General features: G+C 48.4%; 1 protein-coding gene across 3 annotated transcripts in view; it reads right to left on the reverse strand.

Annotated features, from left to right (window-relative positions):
- AFAP1 (actin filament associated protein 1) overlaps nucleotides 1-19,496 on the reverse strand; it is a 100,481-nt gene extending 80,985 nt beyond the window's left edge. Inside the window, exons 1-2 of one of the 3 annotated variants that reach the window (XM_087828385.1) lie at nucleotides 19,379-19,496; nucleotides 5,780-5,866 (exon numbers count right to left, since the gene is read on the reverse strand). The gene's annotated coding sequence lies outside the window, so the exon portion shown is untranslated. Of the gene's footprint in view, nucleotides 1-5,779; nucleotides 5,867-17,282; nucleotides 18,047-18,199; nucleotides 18,249-19,378 lie in introns of those variants that run through there. The other 2 variants (XM_016195798.2, XM_016195797.2) reach the window with 2 other exon arrangements.
- Nucleotides 19,497-19,727: the final 231 nt, after the last annotated feature.

The following is a 19,727-nucleotide window of genomic DNA, read 5'->3' on the forward strand; positions in this document are numbered from 1 at the left end:
CTGGAGAATCTGTCAATGGGTGTGGTGAGGGCACAAGGGCTCTTCTGAAAGCCCCTCAGACAGCTAGGGCTGCAAACCACAGTTCCAGACACACACTGGGGCTCAGCTCACCAAGATGCTAACTAAGCACCAGGGATCCAGGTTGGGGGAGATGAGTGTTTACCATTCTCTCTGCTTTTGGACAGAGGATCCAATGTCAGAGATTTGTTCCAGTCCAAACCAAACCAACTCCCAGGTGAAAAAACACTCTGGTGGAGTTTACATACAAAACAACTTCCTTTATCTTTGCCTCAGTAGCCCAGGGATTAACTCTGAGCCACGAGAAGGCTGCACAGAAGAAAACTCCAGGTCTGGGCCACTTGCCACTCTATGAGAGAGCGCCCTCCCCCAAAGAGCATGGCCACATTTCAGATTTACTGCGGTATCCGGGTGGACACAGAAAAGCAGCCCAGTACAGAAACAGAGCTCTGGTGGGAGGCAGGAGCTGGGGACTAGTCCTGGCCAGTTGCCAATTAGCAAGGTCACCTAAGGTAAGTCCCTCCTCTCTTGTCTCACTTTGGCTAAAAGTTCATTGAGAGGGTAAAGTATAAAAAGACGGGCTACTTCCAGCTCCTGGTTCTAACAGCAATGAAAAGGAATTTCTACCATCAACCAATGAAGTACCCAAAGTACCCTTTTCCCGTTCTAAAGAATCAAAAGTTAAAGCTGGGACTCAGCCATCATCCCACCAAGCAGACAGGACAGTAGGCGGGACAGTAGACATAGGCTCCATTCACAGTAGCTGGGGGAGCTCAAGCAAAGGAGGACCAGATCCCCTCCCTCCTCCTCCCACCTTCTTTCCTCCCTCCCTCCCTCATTCCACAAGCATCTGAAGCAGCCTGTATGCCACATGCCGCTCACATCAGCTCTCAGGACGGCAGCCTCCCGAGTTGCCACATCCCTTATGACACTGTCCTATCTCACCCTCACAGAAATGCTTTGCTGCAGGTCACTGTGTCACAGGTAAAGATGACCGCAGCCTACAGCAGTTAGGAACCGTGACCTGAGGGACCCGCTCCTGCACCCACACCCCAGCGCCCAGGCCTGGTGGGAGGTGTGGGCTTCCTCCCTCTCCCTTTTCCAGACCTGGCTGACCGGCACTCCCCAGAAAGCTGGGCATCCTGGCAGCTCTGTCTCAGGCTGTTTCGAGGCCACAGAAGCCGTAAGTGTCCTGGACTAACAGTCCATCTGCTTCTAACAGAACTGTTACTTGTTATGCTGGTCACTTCTGCGAGCAGCTGGGGGAAGAAAAACTCTGGCAAGTTCCCATGAAATGGCTCCGCTCCCTCCTCCCAGGCGTGGGCTGACCAGTCAGCAGAGTAGAGCTTTCTCCTCTACCACTCACTGCGCAGTCCCATCCCCACAACGCTGGGACAGAGCCACCAAATATAGCCAGGCAGAGCCTCCTGCTTCCTAGGCTCAAGGGTGGGGGTGGGGTTTCCTCTTGGGCATTTCTAACTCCAAGGAAACTGTGAGCGGCCCTGCACTGGGTCTCCTGTCATGGGCAGCGTGTGATACCGGCGAATACGTGTCATGTAAAAAGTTCATACAATTGTTCCAGAAAGGCTGCTTACGCAATGTCACTCCTCATGCATGTAACACCTTACCAAGTACTTCCACCAGGTCTCAGGGCTCCTCCTGGCAGCCTCACGTGGCGTGTTGAGTGTCCTTCATTGTGCCCATTTCTTAGAGAATGAGACCCAAACTCCCAGAAATGGACGTCCACAAGGACACCCACTGGTAGTAGAACCAGGACACAAGGCCTTCTGATTCTAGAACCAGACAAGGGATTAAGGAGGATCTAAGTGCCGAGCAGCCAGTTATAGTCTGGTCATTAACTCAGTATTTGACCTCAATCAAGTCATCAAGATCCCCTGAGGTTTGGTTTCCTGATGTGAATATGCGGGTAATCCCTGCCAGGAGAGTCTTTAGGGGAAAGGAGCAAATCACACGTATGGTGAAGGAAATACTGCACTCATATCTGGGGGTGACATGGGGTGATTTTTAAAAGTCACCTGTGTACTTGTCTATATTGTTTGACGTCTTTATAACGTATGTGGAACATTTTTACAAAAACATTAATGATTTTTTACAAAGCAAAAAAACAAAAACAAAAGTTATTTAAACTCTCTAGAAGGGTTTTCCAGTGGATAATGAAATCGATAGACTGTTTAGCAACCAGCATATTTTTAATAATTAAACTTATTTTGAAATAGCTAGATTTACATGAGTTATAAAAACTATACAGAGAGATCCCATGTATTCTACCCAATTTCTCCCAAGGGTAACATCTTGCAAAACCATAGTATAGTCTCCCAGGACACTGGCATCAACACAATCCATCCAATACAGAACATTTCCTCACCAAGGCATCCCACTGGCTGCCCTTTGACATCCATGCCCACTTCCCTCTGCCTCCTCCCCACTCCTTAACCCCTGGCCAGCTAATCTGTTCAAGGTGATCAGATCATAAATCCCTAACTGGTGGGTGGTCCTGCCCCAGGCCTCTAATTTCTTTAGTAAGAGGTTTACCTTTGCCTTAAACCTGCCCTGTCCATTGTTTCTGTGCCCCTCAGGTAACACACCTTTGACAGAAACACCCTCCAGAGACAACACTGTCTTGCTAACTACCCTGTAACCTAGCCTTACTTTCTCCCACCTCAGGTAATCTTCCTTTCGTTCTCTCATTAAATTGAAATGCATAAAAGCAGCTGCAAAACTGTTATCCCCCCAAGCATTTGAGATCTTGCTCCCCTGGCATGTCACAGACAAACCCTGTAATCCCAGTGAGGGGGTAGGTATTATCAATGGAATGACCTATGTGGGAATTGGCTTTTCTTCCTCAGGGTAATTCTCTGGAGATTCACCCAGGTTGTGGAGGTACCCAGTCTGGTCCTCTTCATGGCAGAGCAGTATCTGCGGTGCGGATAGACAACAGGGTGTGTATCCATCACCCCAGAGGACTCTGGGTGTTGCCACTTTCTGGCTGTTAGGAACAAAGCTGCTGTGAACACTCATGTCGGGGTTTTTGTGTGAACGCAGGTCTCCATGTCTGGGCCAGACGCCCAGGAGCACACTGTGAGTCCTGCGGTAGCTGCAGGCTTAGCTGCTTTTAAGGAACTGCCAAACTGTTTTCCAGAGGGGGCTGTATCATTTTATGTTCTCACCAGCCACACTGAGTGCTCCAGCATCTCCACGGGCATTGGGTGGTGTCACTGTTTTTTACTGTAGCCACTCTGACAGGAGTGCGGTTTAATTTGGTTTCCCTAATGGCTGGTGATACTGAAGCCGGTTCACCTGCTGTCTCCTCACCTGTCTCCTCTTCAATGACATGTCTCGTGTTTCTCACCCACTTTCTAATTGGGCTGTTTTACTATTAAGTTTGAGAGTTTTTATTTACTCTAGACACCAGTCCTTTATCGTATATGCCGTTTGTAAATACTTCCTCCCGGCCCACAGCTTGTCTTTATCTGAACAGGGTCTTCAGCAGAGCAAATGGTTTTTTAAGTCTAATGTATGAGTATTTTTTATGGACTGTACTTCCAGTGTTGAATCTAAGCAAGAAGTCTGTGTCTAGACCCAAATCTCAAAGATTTTCTATGTTTTTTCCCCTCGGTTTCATAGTTCTATATTTTACATGTATGTCTGTGGTACATTTTGAGTAACTTTTGTATAAGGTGTGAGGGGTGGGTCAGGTTCATTGTTTTGCCCATGGAAATCCAATTTCTCCAGGCAACCAGCTTCACATTTTAGTGGGATAGAAACTATGCTGGTGCATCGCAAGCATGCTTCTGTGAGACCTCAATTCCAATTATATGCTGGACACCATAAAACATCCATGAGGAAGTTTGAAAGCTAGAGCTCTGTGTCTTCTTACTGTTCTGATTGCTGCCTATGACATTCTGAGGCATTGTTGACATGAACATCACAAGCCTGACAATGAAACAGGTACAGTAAGAAAAAAAAGTAGCATGTGTGTCTATTTCTTTGTTGTTAACCCTCACCCAAGGATATTTTCCATTGATTTCCAAATAGAGTGGAAGGGAGGGGGAGAGGGAGAGACAGACAGATAAACATCGATGAGAGAGAGACATCGATTGGTTGCCGCCTGTACTCACCAAAATACTTGCGCAGTTTTTAATAATAAATGTTTTTAAAACGTGGGTTGGGGGAGGAGGAGAAAAAGGAGGAGGGGCAGGAGGGGGAGGAGGGGCAGGAGGAATGGGAGGTAGAGGAGGGAGGGTATGAGCATCACAGATCCCAGGACAGCACTCGCGGGCCTTCTTCACCTGGGCAATCAAATACCAAATGCAGAGGGGTACTTCCTGCCAGCCGCTGCCTTTAGCTGGCAGGCCACCTCTGAAGGTGTTCAGAAATGAACACTACCTTGAAATAGGCGGTGTGCTCTGAGTAGGAGAGCTACAATTTCCCTAAAGAAAACCACAGCTCAAAAAGTGACCCACATAGGAGGCACCACAGCTATAAATACTTGGTGGCAAACGTTGATGTCATGCTTTCTGTCTTGGAGACACCCACATAAAATTTGCCAGAAGAGCAGAGAAAGCATGTAGCAGGAACCCAGTGCATGTGCTCAGGCCAATGCTGGCTGCTGCAGAGACTCTCATAACCCAGTGCTGGACACCCTCCAGCACCCAGCCCACGGTAGTCTTTCCATGTCACAGAGTTTTCTGACTGCACATGCATAACACGCTTCTCGACCACCAAACATCCAGGCCCTGCTCTAGCCCCTGAAGTCCCTCAGCAAAACTCAGGGACGAGTGGAAACTTCTATTCCAAGTGGGCAGTAGCAGGAAAGCCTGACCCATCGAAACCAGCGTCAAATCCACTCACTATGAGATGCCTTCTTGCTGCCTGCTGGCCAGGCCCATCACTCCAGTCCCAGAGTGACTCCCCCTCCCATAGGATTGGGGGTGACAGTTGGCCAACCAGAGGGGCATTGGCACTGACCTTCCAGGCCACGACTCAGGCAGTTTGAAATGACAGTCACTCACTCTCAGGTGAGCCATCACAAAAATCAAACCCAAGTGTCTCTGAAAAGTGTGTACTACACTTGCGCCAGACTGTAGCAAAAATGGATGTCCCAAGGACTGTGTGGAGATCCCCTCTGGAGCCCCTTATCCCCCCAAGTGCCTATGGACTGTCCCCCCTGCAACTCCGTCCCACACATGCTTTCAGGAAAAGCTCCTGGGCAGCACTCGACAGAATGCACCAAAAAATGTTTCTTGAAATGAGTGGATGTAAATAACTTGAATTTAACAAGAGTTTTTAAAATGTGTCGCCTCTCTTGGAAATAATGCCATGAGCTTGAGGAAGTAGCTTAGCTTTCTCTCCCACAGTCTTACCATTTGTAACATGTTAAAATAGCAATATTCACCCACAGGTTTGCTATGAAAACCCTAAGACTCAATTCGCGTACTGAGCTCAGCCTGCAGGACTGGCATGTGGGGGGTGCACCGTGCACGAGCGTGAGCACCCGCTGTCATTCCCCTGCAGTCCCCGGCAGGGAGTAGACTAGGTTTCACTGTAGCACCTGACAGGTGTCTGAGCAGACTGCGGGGGCAGGGGAGTACAGGAACAGTGGACATGCACTCATATTTTGCTTTTAAAAATACCCCAAACCTCACATAAGTACTTGTAAGTGCACTGGGAAAGATCTGGAAGCAAATACACCCAAAACTCATCATGGTTCGCCCAAAGGCACTGAGAAAGACACACTCACCTTTCCTGTTTTGTCTTCAGCACGACTGGAATGATTCTCAGTGAGCATCTACTCTACAAGTGTTCAAAGGATTTCACTGCAACTTCCCTGTAGAAACAAGAAGGTATGTCAGAAAGGTGGAAATAGGAGATAAAACTAAATGAACCTGAATGTCAAGTGCAGGCTGGGCACACAGGTGAACCACAGCACCTTTCTGGTGCTGCAAACACAAAACACCATCCCTCTATCCTCTCTCTGGTGGGAATGCAAGGCTCGACGGCTTTAGTTTTCTTAGGCAACCTCGTGCCCTTCTGCCTATGCCTTCCTCACAGCATGCTCGCCACTCAGAGGAATTAGAAAGCACAGCTCCTCTGGTCTGTACACCTGCCCAGTGCTGTTGGCCTTCCTCCTGTGTCTGAGTTTAGACTGTGATCCCCTAGTGGTCACAGATGAACCTTGGTTTGCTTGTCATTTCCGTCATACTTGGCACAGTGCAGGGAACAGGTCAGTGAATACCAGGCTGGAAGGCCACTTAGGAAACATACCAGTGCTGTTCCACTTGGACTCGGAAACCAGCCTGGCCTGCCCGGGAGAGCTCCACTGGTTACTGCTCTCAATGGGACAGAGCCAGGTCTCCTGGCTCCCAGAAGAATGCTGGTATGCAGCCCCATAAAAACTGCTTGACTCAAGAATATGCACAACGAGAAGATGAGCATGATTTCTCATGGAACTGCTCCACCCAGGCCCTCAGCTCACACTGTTAAGAAAACAGTAAAGCCCAGCAAGATATTAAGATCATCCATCAGAAAGAATCTGGTGGACAGAGGAAGGGGATTTACAGAGTTTATTGTTGGCCCAATGACCAAAACAAAACCCACCTAAGTAGAAAGGTTAAGGCTGATCAGCAAATTCAAAGCAGATCCACAACACTAGCAGCCTGCTCCCTGAATACAGAGCTCTCAGGTGAGTGTACACACACTTTCAGTGTGAAGGGCTGTCTTAACAGTGTTATGATTCCTATCATAAGTAAATGTACATTTATGCACACACAATTCGCATGAGTTGCACTACTCAGTTCATCTCTCGGAAGCTTGACAATATCTGAATTTCTATCCACAATCTTTTTGGACTAAACTTGGTGTGCAACAGTCCACATTAGGGAGTCACGCTTCTCTGAATGACAGGTAAAGCCAGCAGCTTTAGAGGCAGGTTTGATGCTGTCACTATCATGGGTAAAGGAGAGGAGGAAAGGTAGTTCAATCAGCAAGGAGGAAAGCTTAATTTCTAAACTGTACTGGCTCCCCCAATCTTCTAAATCATAGAGAAAACATAATTAACTGAACGCAACAGACTTTCACAAATTAAAACGGGTACTAACAAAATTCCCTCCCTTTCCTTACCTAGAAAATATCAATCCTTGAAGACAAAATGCCTGGTCGTCACCTCAGAATAAATCTCTATAGCAAAAGCTTTAAAAAGTCTATAGACAGCTTAGACAGGTTTCAGGATTAAAAAGCAGGGGAACGACCCTAGTGGTCTGGCTCAGTGGTTAGAGCGTCAGCCTGAGGACTGCCGGATCCCAGGAACCCGAACAAGGGCACACACGTACCTTATTTGCAGGCTTGACCCCCAGCCCGCTGGGGCACATGAGGGAGGCAACTAATTGATGTCTCACATCGCCGTTCCCCCCCCCCCCACCCCGTCTGAGGAGCGATGGAAAAATATTCTCCAATGAGGGTAAAATTTTTAATTCAAAAATAAACAGATGATAGATAGATGATAGATAGATGATAGATAGATAGATAGATAGATAGATAGATAGATAGATAGATAGATAGATAGATAGATAGATAGATAGATAGATAGATGATAGACAGACAGACGGACGGACGGACGGACGGCAGGGAAGCCTGTGCTGCCTTTTCGGGAATGTCCGAGACTCAGTAAAGCATTCTCCAAATCTCAAAATTCCTTTCCCCACACACAGGGGTTTATGACCCAGGAGAGGCACTAAGCAGTACATAATTATTAACTTGTCAAAGGCAATATATATTTCTTACCAGCTTGCCTCCAAAGAAAACAAACTTTGAAATTAGAAAACTAAATTCAGGTTGTAGCTCAACCATCTACAGTGAGACCAGGCCAATTGCCTACCTAATCTCTTAGTTTTGGTTTCCTGTCTTTAAAACAGGAGCAATTTTTTCACCTGTCTATAAGCTTGGCAAAGAACAAAACACTTACGAACACACTGTGTGGGCAAGGGTGTAGAAAGTAGGCCCTCTTCCTCACTGGCAGTAAGGAAGCACACCTGTCCACCCTGATGAAGAGAATCCAGCACTACCATCCAAACATAAGTGTGCATGCCTGTGGTCCCACAGTCCCCCTCTAGGACCCACCCTGTGGACACATTCATGCACTGACGCACGGATTGTGTACACCACAGTTCTGCTCCTCACACGGAGACTGGGAACAACCTAAATACCACATAACAGGAAACCAGTGGAGAATCGTGTTTCCATTCCGCCTGCCTCTATATGATTAAAAAGACACAATTATCCATAAATACCAGACTGTGCACAGAACACCTGTGGAAAGATTGAGAAGAAACAGGTGGCAGTGGTGACAAGATGGAGACCAGTGATGGGAGTGGGACTTCCTTTTCCAGGGCCTTTTGAACGTTGTTCCACTGCTTATATTACATTAAAAATACAGCACTAAAGTAAATATTTTAACCCAATTATAAAAGACATAAGGCAACTAATAATACCTAACTCACAGGGTCACTATGTTAATTAAATGAGAAACAGAAGTGTAGGCACTGTCCAAGTCCTAAGGATAAAAGAGAAGTTTAAACATGGGTGTCAGAGGAGGGACCATGAAGAGGGAGCATTTCAAGACTTGAAAGGTGGATAAGATGTTAAGAGGCAGAGGGGGCGATGGCACTGTGGATGGAGAGAGAACATGTGCACATGGGGAAGTTCAAATTCTAAGTCGGCTCTTAGACTGGGCTTCAGGAGGGGGCATAAGGAACCAGCATATGTAAAGTTGACAACAGTACTAGAAAGAAAGAAATCCAAACTAGTAGACTGCACCCAGATTGTGGAGGCCTTGAATGCCAAGTCAAGGAATCGGCACTTCCTCTAACAGTAGAAAATCACTGAGTCTGCATAGACATGGAGTGCTAGAAGCAGGGTACCATGTAGGATTTAATCTACGTAGATCAAACAGACTGGAGAGGAGCAAGAGAAGTTAGGAACCTAGTAAATGACAAGATGCAATTGTGAGGACATGAACAAAGGTCTTGGCGTGGTGGGGGGGCAATTCAGCTGCTAACTATGTATGACCTTTCAATCATGTTGAAACAGCAAATGAGTGAGTAGGAAAAAAGGTACCCTGTATGTAAATAAATGAATATTTTCTACATTTATGGTAAAGGTCAACTTTGAGTTTCTGTGATAACAAGAGGCAGAAATAGAAAAAAATAAAACCCAGTTATGGAAAGATTTCATTTTAGACCACACATATACCCTTTCCTTAGATCACACTGAGGCAGAAAGAGCACTGGACTTTACTCCTGGCTTCGCATCCCAGTTTACCTATGAAATCAGTGGGCTGACCTAGGAGGTTTCTGAGATCCTTCCAATTAGCAAATCCCACAATCAACACCGCAGTACTGATAAAAGTGCAACAATACGCTTGACTGACTGGGGACTAGCCAGGCTAGCAAACAGTGAAACGCACAAAGATGACCTGTGCGGGGATCTGGATCAACCGCAGACCGAGGACAAAAAGCCAGCAATGGACAAAAGCATGTTCACAGGGATGGGTAAAAATGTGACGCCGCCGAGGGAATAATGTGGGAACCATCCTATAGTTTACATCTTTGAGGTTGATGGTCTAACAGTTTGCAGTCACTCTGATTAATGTCAGTGTGAAAAATCTCTTCCAGGGGACACAGAACATCTAAAGAATTCCCAGCATATTTAATTTGTCAGTTAATATTTTTACCAAGAGAAGGACGAGAGACTGACTGTCCAGACAGACAACAGCCAGACCTCCAGTAAAGACAGAATGTGACCCACAACCTGCAGCAGCCACCCAGGAAACGTTCTGTGGTGAGTCAGACCCACAGGAAGTCAGCCACTATCTCTAGTGACAATCCAGGAAGCTAAGCAGTAACTTCAATGACAATCAGCCATGCCTGGATCAGTAACTGACAGCTTCCCTAATTCTGCCCCACTTCCAACTCAGTGCTAACCTGAAAAAGCCAACCATGCCTGCTCTCCCTAACCAGTCACCTACAACACCCCCCTTCTAAGTAGTTGCCCAGCCTCCCTGGACCCCCAACTCCAACAGGGGACCCCTGAGCCCCACTTTCTCCAATAGGAAGCTCTCCCACTCCTCCCTGGCTGCCTTGGGGTCTTTCTCTATCAAACCCTAAACTCTGAAAGGCTTTTGCCTTTCTTGTGTGGTTGCTCTCCGTCTATTTCCACAAAGGAAGGTCTTGCACCGGGTGTTTCCCTCCGGATGCTCAGTCCATAATTTAGGAGCCCAGGGAGGTGGATTCTAGGTCTGGAGAGAGCATCACACCTGCCAGGCCCTCCTCCCACAAACCCGCTTCCTCAAGTTCTTAGTTGGTCACTCCCCACCGTTCAGGGAACTGACCAAGTGTTGAAAAAAGATCAAGGGCTCTGAAGGCAAACCCCTGGCTGGTTCATTTCACCTTCCACTTATAATCATGTAACCTGGAACCATTCCCTTCACATCTCTAAGCCTCTGCTTCCCTCTGAGACTGCACTAAATGGGACTCTGTGTAAAGGAGCTGACAGGTGCAGGGTACTTAACGCTGGGAACACCCTCCTCGGGCCCCACCTCACCCCTGGGGAGAAGCTTAGGACACCTCGGTAACAGGGTGTCACCTTTTATTCAGAGATGAAATGGTGCCTAGACTTACTTACTGTTACCAAAAGAGAGATTTCTTTCCATTTTCCAACTTGGGGTAGGTCACTTTTGCCTCCCATCGTGGGATAGTGACTGGGAAATGGCCTTTCCATGGCGCCCACACTCCTGCCCTTACAGACTTGGGGGTGCCAATTCCTGCCTCTTACATCCTCTTCAGCATCAAAAACAGAACTTTAATCTGTAACATTGTTAGAATGGTATTATCTCTCAAGTACTCTTCTGAATGGAAATCATTTTTTGTTATAAGCAGAATAGATAAGATATGCTAAGAGTCAGATGGAATTTTGTTAAAAAAAAGCTCTTTGGGGAACATTTGGGCTGGGGTGGGAATCTGGGCTGGGTCAGAAGTTACTCACCGGCCTTGGGGGGCGGGGGGGGGGGGAGAATGCCTGCCCTCAGACCCTCTGCTCCGGGAGAGGGACAGTGAGCAGACCCAGACCAGCTCCCTGCTGTTGCATTTCTGCAGTCAAGGTCACCCTTCCGGGGCAAAGCTCTCCCTTCCTCTTTTTCTATCCAAGTGTCCAAAGTCATACAGCTGCTCCAGGGCCTCTTCCCTCGAGGAACAAGCCCAGCCACCTTGGCCTTTTTTTTTTAGCAAAATTACTCAATTCTACCTCTACCTTCCAAGCAGCTAGATCAGCCTGAAGAGCCCCTCTGTTGGGTCCACAAGAGGTCCTAGTCTGGGTCTGGGACAACGCCAAGATTTAGGGTTGGGCTTAAAGAAGTGAAGAAAGCTCATGTGTACCACTTAGACAAATGGCAAGTGAACTATCTCATGGGAGGCGCAGTTCGAGAGGCAGTCACTAGCTCTGACAGGTGACCCAGAGTAATCATCGAGCGTTCTGGAGCCAGACTGCTTGTTCCTACCCCAACCCAATATTCACTGGCTGTGTGATGTTGGACAAGGTCCCCAAACTATGCCTCTGCTTCCTCATCATAAAATGGTCACAACAACAGGGTTGCTCTAAAAACAAAACATGTTGGCACAGAGGGGGATTTCATAGAAAATGTTTTGAATAAGTGAGAAAATGTTGGATATTATTAAATATATATTGTACACTCACAATGTATTTATAATGCACAAAAATTGTTGTCATAAATGCTTAACTGTTAACTGTGGTTACCTCTAAAGAAGGAGGGATACAAACTCAGCTATTTGAGCCACACTTTCATAATTCTGCAGGAAAATGATTTCCAACCCAGGATTCTATACTCAGCCAAACTATCAATTAAATTTGAGAGTAAAATATTCCAACATTATACGAGATCTCAAAAAAATTTATTTCTTAGAAAGGTACTGGTGAAGATGATCAATCAAAATGAGAGACAAGTTAAAAAGGAGGCCTTTTCCCCAGGAGAGGGGGAAAGGCATTTTCAGGGAGACAGAGGCTCTAAGAGCACAGGTGTAAGCAGGCTGGAGATCACCCAGCTTAGAGCAAAACAGGCAGAATGAAAGGGTCAAGAAGAATTATCCTAAGAAAAGGCTAAGATGGGTGATTCCCTGGTGTGCATGAACATATGGAGAGGCGGTTTAACTTCTTGGGATTTTGGGGGAATAGCTTTGTTCTCTTTTTATCCCTCATAAAACCGGGCTTTGCTTCAGCCTTGAAACAGATTCCCTGAAACTCAGGAGAGATAAAAACAGAACAAAACAGAGTAATGATCAATTCCAAGAGAAAGGAAAAAAGGAAACGCCACCAAAATAGACTAAAATCTCAGCTGTGAATAAGAGTTCCATGTCATAATAAGTGCTGCTGAATATTTACCCGAAACCTTGATCACAGTATACTGAGATGATGGGGAAAGTGGGCAGTGGAAGGAAGGGACAGGTTAAGTGACCCAAACTATCTTCTCCCTCAGCAGGATGTCTCTCAAGCACAAAATTTGGAAGAAACAGCTAAACCGTGAAAGGGCTGACTCTAGGGAGCAAAATCAGGGTGGAGAAGGGTGGGCGGGGTAGGTGGTTGCTGTTTTTTTGTTCAAAGCTTTGCAGAATTTTTGACTCTTAAAACTATATAACTAGACTCTATATAACTTTGTTTAAAATGGGTTTAAAAATTTTAAACAAAATCTGATACTTGACAGATAAGAATATCCTATTAAGTAGTGTATTCTTAAACCTTCTGGAATCCAAACTCTGAAAATTTGTGGAAAGTTATGGCTCCTCCCCAGTAAACACGCACACGGGCACAGAGGCTCAAAATTCCCGCACAGGATTCCAGGCCGTGGGTAACTTCCTGAAGGCCAGGTATAAAGCCTCAGAATTAAGATTCTGGTTTCTTACAGGAAATTTATTTCAAATCAGAGCTTCTTGTCTACTGTCAGGAAAAAAAGTTCTAATGAAAAACGGCTTCAAACACCTACATGGCCAGAGGAGGTCACACTTGCTCTTAAATACTTGGTAGCCACCACCAGCTGTCTCCTGACTGGAAGATGGCACCTCCTCCCAAGCGGTGGATGAAGGGACAGACTTTGTTTACTGGGCTTTGCTTCAGCCTTGAAACAGATTCCCTGAAACTCAGGAATGAGAATCCCTGTTGGGTTGACTCAGCTGTTTCCATTCTAGAAAGACATGAAATCATGCACTCCTCACTCCTGAAGGAATCCTCCGCATAAACCTAGAAATGGCAAGGTCCCAAATTCCCCACATGGGTGTTTTTTCTAATAATTACTATAATGACTTCTTGGCAAAACTTCAGTAATCAGAGCAGATGACTTAAATATTCAAAAATGCAAAACTGAGTGAGTTCTGCTTCTGACTGATCTCTGGCTGCTGTAATCATGCTATCAGCTCATGAGTGAGGCAGATGAACAGCTCTGTCACTAAACAGGGATTCTAAGGGTGCTGTCAATCCGCTTAAGATGTTGGTGCCTTGGTGAATTTATTTGTGAATGGAGGGCAACAATAGCAACTTCATTGGGTGTTGTCATAAAGGAATCTGGTAATTGTGGAAGGTGGGATAATGGCCCCCAAAGCTGGCCATGCCCTAATGCCTGGAACCTGTGACTGTCACATTACACAGCAAAAAGGACTTTGCTAAACCTTAGGTGGGGCATCATCCTGGGTTATATAGGTGGCCCCGATCTAATCACATGAGCCCTTAAGAGCACAGAACTCGCTCCAAGTATTAGAGAGATGGGGAAAAGGGGAAGACAGAGCACGGGAGTAGGGGTCGAGGGTCCTTGCCGGTTTTGGGATCAGGGGGTCATGTGCAAGTACCACAATGAGGCTCTAGGAGCTAAGGGCAGTTCCCCAGCTGGCAGCCAGCAAGGAAACAGGTCTTGGCCCTACAACATCCAGGAACTACAGGGTGTCCCAAAAAAATGTATACACACAATGTCTATAGATTCTATTTCATTTTGAAAAATGAAATGTATTTTACTAAACACTGCCTTTATAATTATTCAAAGTGTGTGTACATTTTTTTGGGACACCCTATATATTCGGCTCAGGTGGTCAGCCCTGCCAACACCTTGTTTTTTGCCTGGGGAGACCCAAGTCAGACTTATAACCTACACAACCGTGAGGTAAAGAGATCTACGTTGTTTTAAGTCACTCAATGTGTGGCAATTTGTTATAGCAGCAATAGGAAACTCATACAGTGACATATATGAAAATATCCCACAGAATATGTCAGTGTCCACGTTCAACAAGAGGCAACTAACTTCCTTAGTCAAAAGGCAGGATGGCCATATATCACCCAAAACAACAGATTAGACTCATTCTGAAAAATGCAGGTTTGGTGAATTCTAAATTTCCCAGAACATCTACAATTCTAGTTTCAGGTAATTCACTGCCCTTCCTTTAACTTACATACCTACTGAACGGTATCTGTCCTGGCTGGGATACTCTAAGTAGCATGTCGGGGAATGCTGGACCGCTGCACCAGCCTGGCCCCCAAATGCCCTGTGGGGCCATGGCAGCACCCACAACACTGCACTGACATCCCATCCAGGCCTGCTTCTGCCACCAGACCTCGAGTCCAGCTTCTCACATCTGAGTCCCACCCTGTATCTGGCAAGGAGCACAGTACATGGGCATAGCACAAGGACTCTATACAAAGGCCTGCTGAACCGTAAGACAGTGTATCTGTTTATAACATATAAATTCTCTGATGGCCAGTGCACATTCTATTGGCCTCTGTGTCCTTCCCTCTGCCATACCTGGGAAGCAGAGGCTCTCAGTAGTTGGTAGTGAGGAAGCAGAGGCCAGAGGGAGAGCAAGAAAAAAAAGACTCTGCGCAAACAGCTTCCAAAGTGGAGCAGAGAGGAGGCCTTAGGAAACATTGGTGCTGAAGTCAGGGTCACAGGATGCAGGCTGCCTGCTAGTCACTTCAAATGTGAACAGGAACACTTGGCCGACCTTGACCTCAGACTGCCTACTGACTTTCCCAGCTCAAGACAGGTCGCTTAGGAACTGAAATGTCAAGAAAATATACTTCATTAAAGGAATGTTCATGGGAATGTACATAATTGAAACCACTAAAGGCTAAACTGCACACATTCAGCAGTCCGTTACAAAAGATGAACAGTAACGGAAAGTTGAATTTTACGTTTCCCCAAAACACTAAAATATCAAACAATTAAAGAGAGAAAACAATCCTAAAGGAAATTGCCTAACACACCTCAAACTAAAGAGCATTTGAATATTAAACATTTGGGATTTTAAAGAGAAACCCAGATTCACTAAATTCTTAATGAAGCATTTTTTAAAAATCCTTGGCAACATAGTATTTTACAACTTATGAAATTCCACTACATTCATGCTTTCTTTTACCCTCAGAACAGTCTCCTGAACCAGACAGAACAGGTATTACAATTAATTCACAGGCAAGAAAACTGGAGTTTAGAGGACTTGGACTGAACAAAAGCCTTACTAGGGCCAACTTGCCAATCCAAGTCTCCTGCTCAAAAGAACTGAAGTAAGTTATCTTTACTACATGATGTATAGATACATCCTGTCAACACCCAAAAGATTCTAAGGTAGCCTGAGTAACAGACCCATATATGATAAGGACTTTAAAATGCAAACTAAAGAAGAAAAAAACATTTGGTAGGTGATGTGGGACAGGTGAGGGGCTGGTTAACAAAGACGTATAGTCAAGAAATACTTACCTTTGAACTTCAATTTCCAGGCAAATCATACTTAAAGGGAAAGGGGGATATATAGACTATCATAATCTTTTTAAAATAAGCACCATCAGTTCTTTAAAGCAGTTGAATCGAGCTGTCTGGGCACTGGAGAAGAGTAAGGTTTACTCTCTTCCTTCAGTAAAGAACAAGCGGACAACCTTGAATGTGGAGTTCAAACTCTACCTTCTCCAACCCCAGGCACCCTCTCCCTTCCATGAAAGACCCCTTGTCATTTAACCCATATAAAAACCAGGCCTGCTACCAATCAAACCTATTCAGCAAAGAACAAGCATTAACTAGTTAAGCTTTGTGAAAACATTATAGTAATACAGTCTAAAAAACCACAAAGAAAATCCAGTTGTTTCTAAAGACCTTTCCTAAAATAAGGTCCCTAGCAAAACAAACCACGTGGAGTGTGAAACAAAGCACCTTTTTTAAGTTAAGCGAAGACAAAAATCCCACTGATTTAAGTGAAAATTGTAACTCCGTGGCATCACTACCTGACCAAATAGCTGTCATCTATTTTTTTTTTTTTTTAAACATATCTTTATTGATTTCAGAGAGAGGAAAGGAGGGGGAGAGAGAGAGAGATAGAAACACCAATGATGAGAGAGTCATTGATTGGCTGCCTAGCCTGCAACCCGGGCATGTGCCCTGACCAGGAATTGAACCCCGATCTCCTGGATCCTAGGTCGATGCTCAACCGCTGAGCCACGCCCGGCCAGGCAGCTGTCATCTGTTTTTAATCCCTGTAATCACCCAAATAAGAACAGCAAAGACAGGGCTTTAAGAAAATCAAGCCCACCAAATTCTCATCTCACCAAACAGATCAACTGGAAGGAAGGTTAATATTTTAAAGGATTAATTACTATATTCCTCAGAATTGGAGCTTTCTAAGTCATTTAATATGTGATGCTTTTTTTTTTTTTTTTTTGCATGTAATCATTTTAAACTATGTTTTAAACCATTATACAAAACCACATACACCCACTCAAGGCACTCCCAAAATTCCACTTATTTCAGAGTCCCCAAGTTAAAATCTCCGTTAGAGACTGGGACATACAGAAGCTCCAGTCGGCAGACTTCACATGACACGCAAAAGATTGACGAAAGCCTCCTGGCAAGAGTTCTGCGCCCAACTACTTCGTTAAGGAAACCATCAAACCAATTGTACATGGTACAGATGTTGCAAGTAAAACGTAATTAGGAAGAACATGCAGGACAATATTAAAAAACTGCTTAAGCTTCCACCACAGACTCCAGTCCTTCACTCTGAGACAAAGCATATACTCTTTGAAAAGAAAAGGAAGACAAATTCCACTTTAGAATCTGCATTTTCAAAGGTCTCCCTTATTTGGACCACTAAGAGAACGTCCCTCTGCTGTATCTGGTTGAGAGAGTTAAAGGTCTAGGGCTAAGGGGTCCTTACCTAGTTTAAGGCCCTCTACCGTGAGGAGACTGACAGCCAGGAGTGTTGGCTTTTCAGGAACAGAGTGACTTAATTCCAGAGCCAGAATGGGACCCAATAACCTCTAATCAGGTACTCTACCCTGTGCAGCAAACACTAGGAAGCAAGAGCAAACATTAATCTGAGAGCCCTCAGGAGTGCTGAGGAACTGCAGGTTCTAAATCACACACACTACCTCAATGCACGGTACAGAAAAAGGCCCTCTCATTTGGATTTGCCTCCTCCCGACCGGGCACAAAAGGAGCCCAGCTGTGAGAGCACCTATCCAGCTGCACGACCTCGAAGCACCTGTCCTCCGAGACCACAGCTCTGGGAGGGCAGGACATAGGACCTCAGGGGAGGCTTCAGAGAGAAGACAACGCTGAGGTCTCAGTTCCTACAGTGAGACCTTAAGAAAGAGGGAGTGGCAGCTGGAGTGATGGCAGCTGGGACTGGAGGGGGGCAGGAGTTAAGGGCACAGACGGCCCTGATGAAGGGCTGGTTTGCTAAGGACTTTACAGCTACAACGGAGGCTGTGACATGTTCGTCCTGCGTCCGCATACTGACACATCAGCTCCTCCACGGAGAACTTCAGTCTGGACATCGGAGCTGCTTGGCCCAGACGGGCGCCTGAGACCACAACACTCCAAAAGGGAAGCCCGACTTTGACTCTGCACCCCGCTCGGGGAAGACAATCGTCGCTGGGCCCTCGCAGGTGTTTACACGGCTTTGATGAAACGGTTGAGTGGACGATTCCACTGTATGTAAGCGGCCTGAGCCACGGAGAGCCTGCAGGGGACGGCCAGGCCTCGGCACCAGGCGATTCTGGCTGACATCGCCGTTTGGCCGTCCGCAGCCTCGCCCGCCCGCCAGCCCGCCCGGCCCCTCGGAAACCTGACCTCCAGCTGTAACGGCCTCTGGCCGCGTTCCGTGGGCGTGGATTCTCCTCCTCGCACGCCTTCCCAGCCCGCCAAATCCTGGGCGAGTTTCCTGCGCTCTCCAGGCGCTGAGAGCTGCAAAGTGAACTCTGCTTTTCCAGATTTTTTTTTTTTCCTTCCCAGTCCTAACGGAAGAAATCAAGCAGCAAGCAGCGCGGGGCAGAGGGGCTCGGCTCCCTCCAATCAGAGCCGGCTCCCGCCGCCCAGCCTCGCGCCCGGCAGGAAGCGCGGCGGCCCGGGAGCCCCGCAGCCCCGGCCCCGCGCGCGTGCCAGCCCCGCGCTCCCGGGGGCCTGCCGGGCGGGCGCAGGGCCGGGTCCTGGGGCAGCGGCAGTCCGGCCGCGCCGCTCCCGCTCCTTTGGCGAAGAAGACGGCAAAGAAAAGGGTGGGTCGCAGCCCTCCACCCAGGCCAGCGGCGCCCCCGCGCACAGCCCGCCGCACCCCGACCGGCCCAAGGACCCCCGGGAGGGCCCCTCCTCGCAGGGCGCCCCCAGCCCGCGCACGCGCGTTCGGGCAGGCCGGGTTCACACTCCCGACCCGGCAGGGGCCCCAACTCGCAGGGGGGCCGGGGCACCACACGCGCGGGTCCACGCAGAGCCACCCGCGGTGACGCGGACGCTCAGTGAGCCAGGCGGGGGGCCAGGTCCCCACGATCAAGGGTCCACGCAGTCACCCCCAATGAGGCAGTGAACCGGTCACACCACGGGGGGCGGGAGGGAGAGGCAGGGTCTCCTGCTCGCGGCACGTCGAGGACCCCCACGCGCGAAGGCCACACGGAGCCGCCGCCGGTGACACGCAGACAACAGGGGACCAGCCACGCCTGGGGGGGGGGCTGGGTCCGATACCGTCAGTGCTCCCGACGTCCCGGGTGGCCGGGGCCCCTGCGCGCCGAGCCCCCTCGGTGCCACCCCGAGGTCCCAACAATACCCGGGCGCTCGGGCCGACGGCCGGTCAGTCCCCGTCCCGGTGCCGGGCCCGCTGTCGCTCAGGGCGGCGGCCGCCACCTCGAGCCGCGACCCCGCGGCGCCCCGCTCACAGCTGCCACACCGGCCCGAGGACCCCCGGCCCGCCGGGACCCTGCCGCCCGGGACCCCACCCGGCCCCGGGACCCCGCCGCCCGGGACCGCCGCCCGCCGCCTCACCTCAGGCCGCCGCCTCAGCGCGCTCGCCGCTGGCCGCCGGCGCCCCGGCCGAGTGCAGCGGAACCCAACAGTCGGCAGAGCCGCGGCCGCCACAACAATGGAGCCCGGGGCGGGGCCGCCTCCCCCTCAGCGCCGCCGCCGCCGCCGCCGCCGCCGCCTTGGCCACGCTCCGTCGAAGGCTCGGCTTCGGGCTCCGCGGAGCAGCGGCCGGCGCGAGGCTCCAGTGGGACTCGGCACCGCGCAGGCGCACTCGCCCCGCCCGCGCCCTGCGCCCCGCCCCCGACGGCCCCCGGCACCCTGGGCCCGCCCCCCGGCCAATGGGGAGGGAGACGCGCGGAGGGGGCGGGGT

The sequence above is a fragment of the Miniopterus natalensis genome, chromosome 1 (genome assembly GCF_054644295.1).
Source record: "Miniopterus natalensis isolate mMinNat1 chromosome 1, mMinNat1.hap1, whole genome shotgun sequence".
Classification (NCBI taxonomy): Eukaryota; Metazoa; Chordata; class Mammalia; order Chiroptera; family Miniopteridae; genus Miniopterus; species Miniopterus natalensis.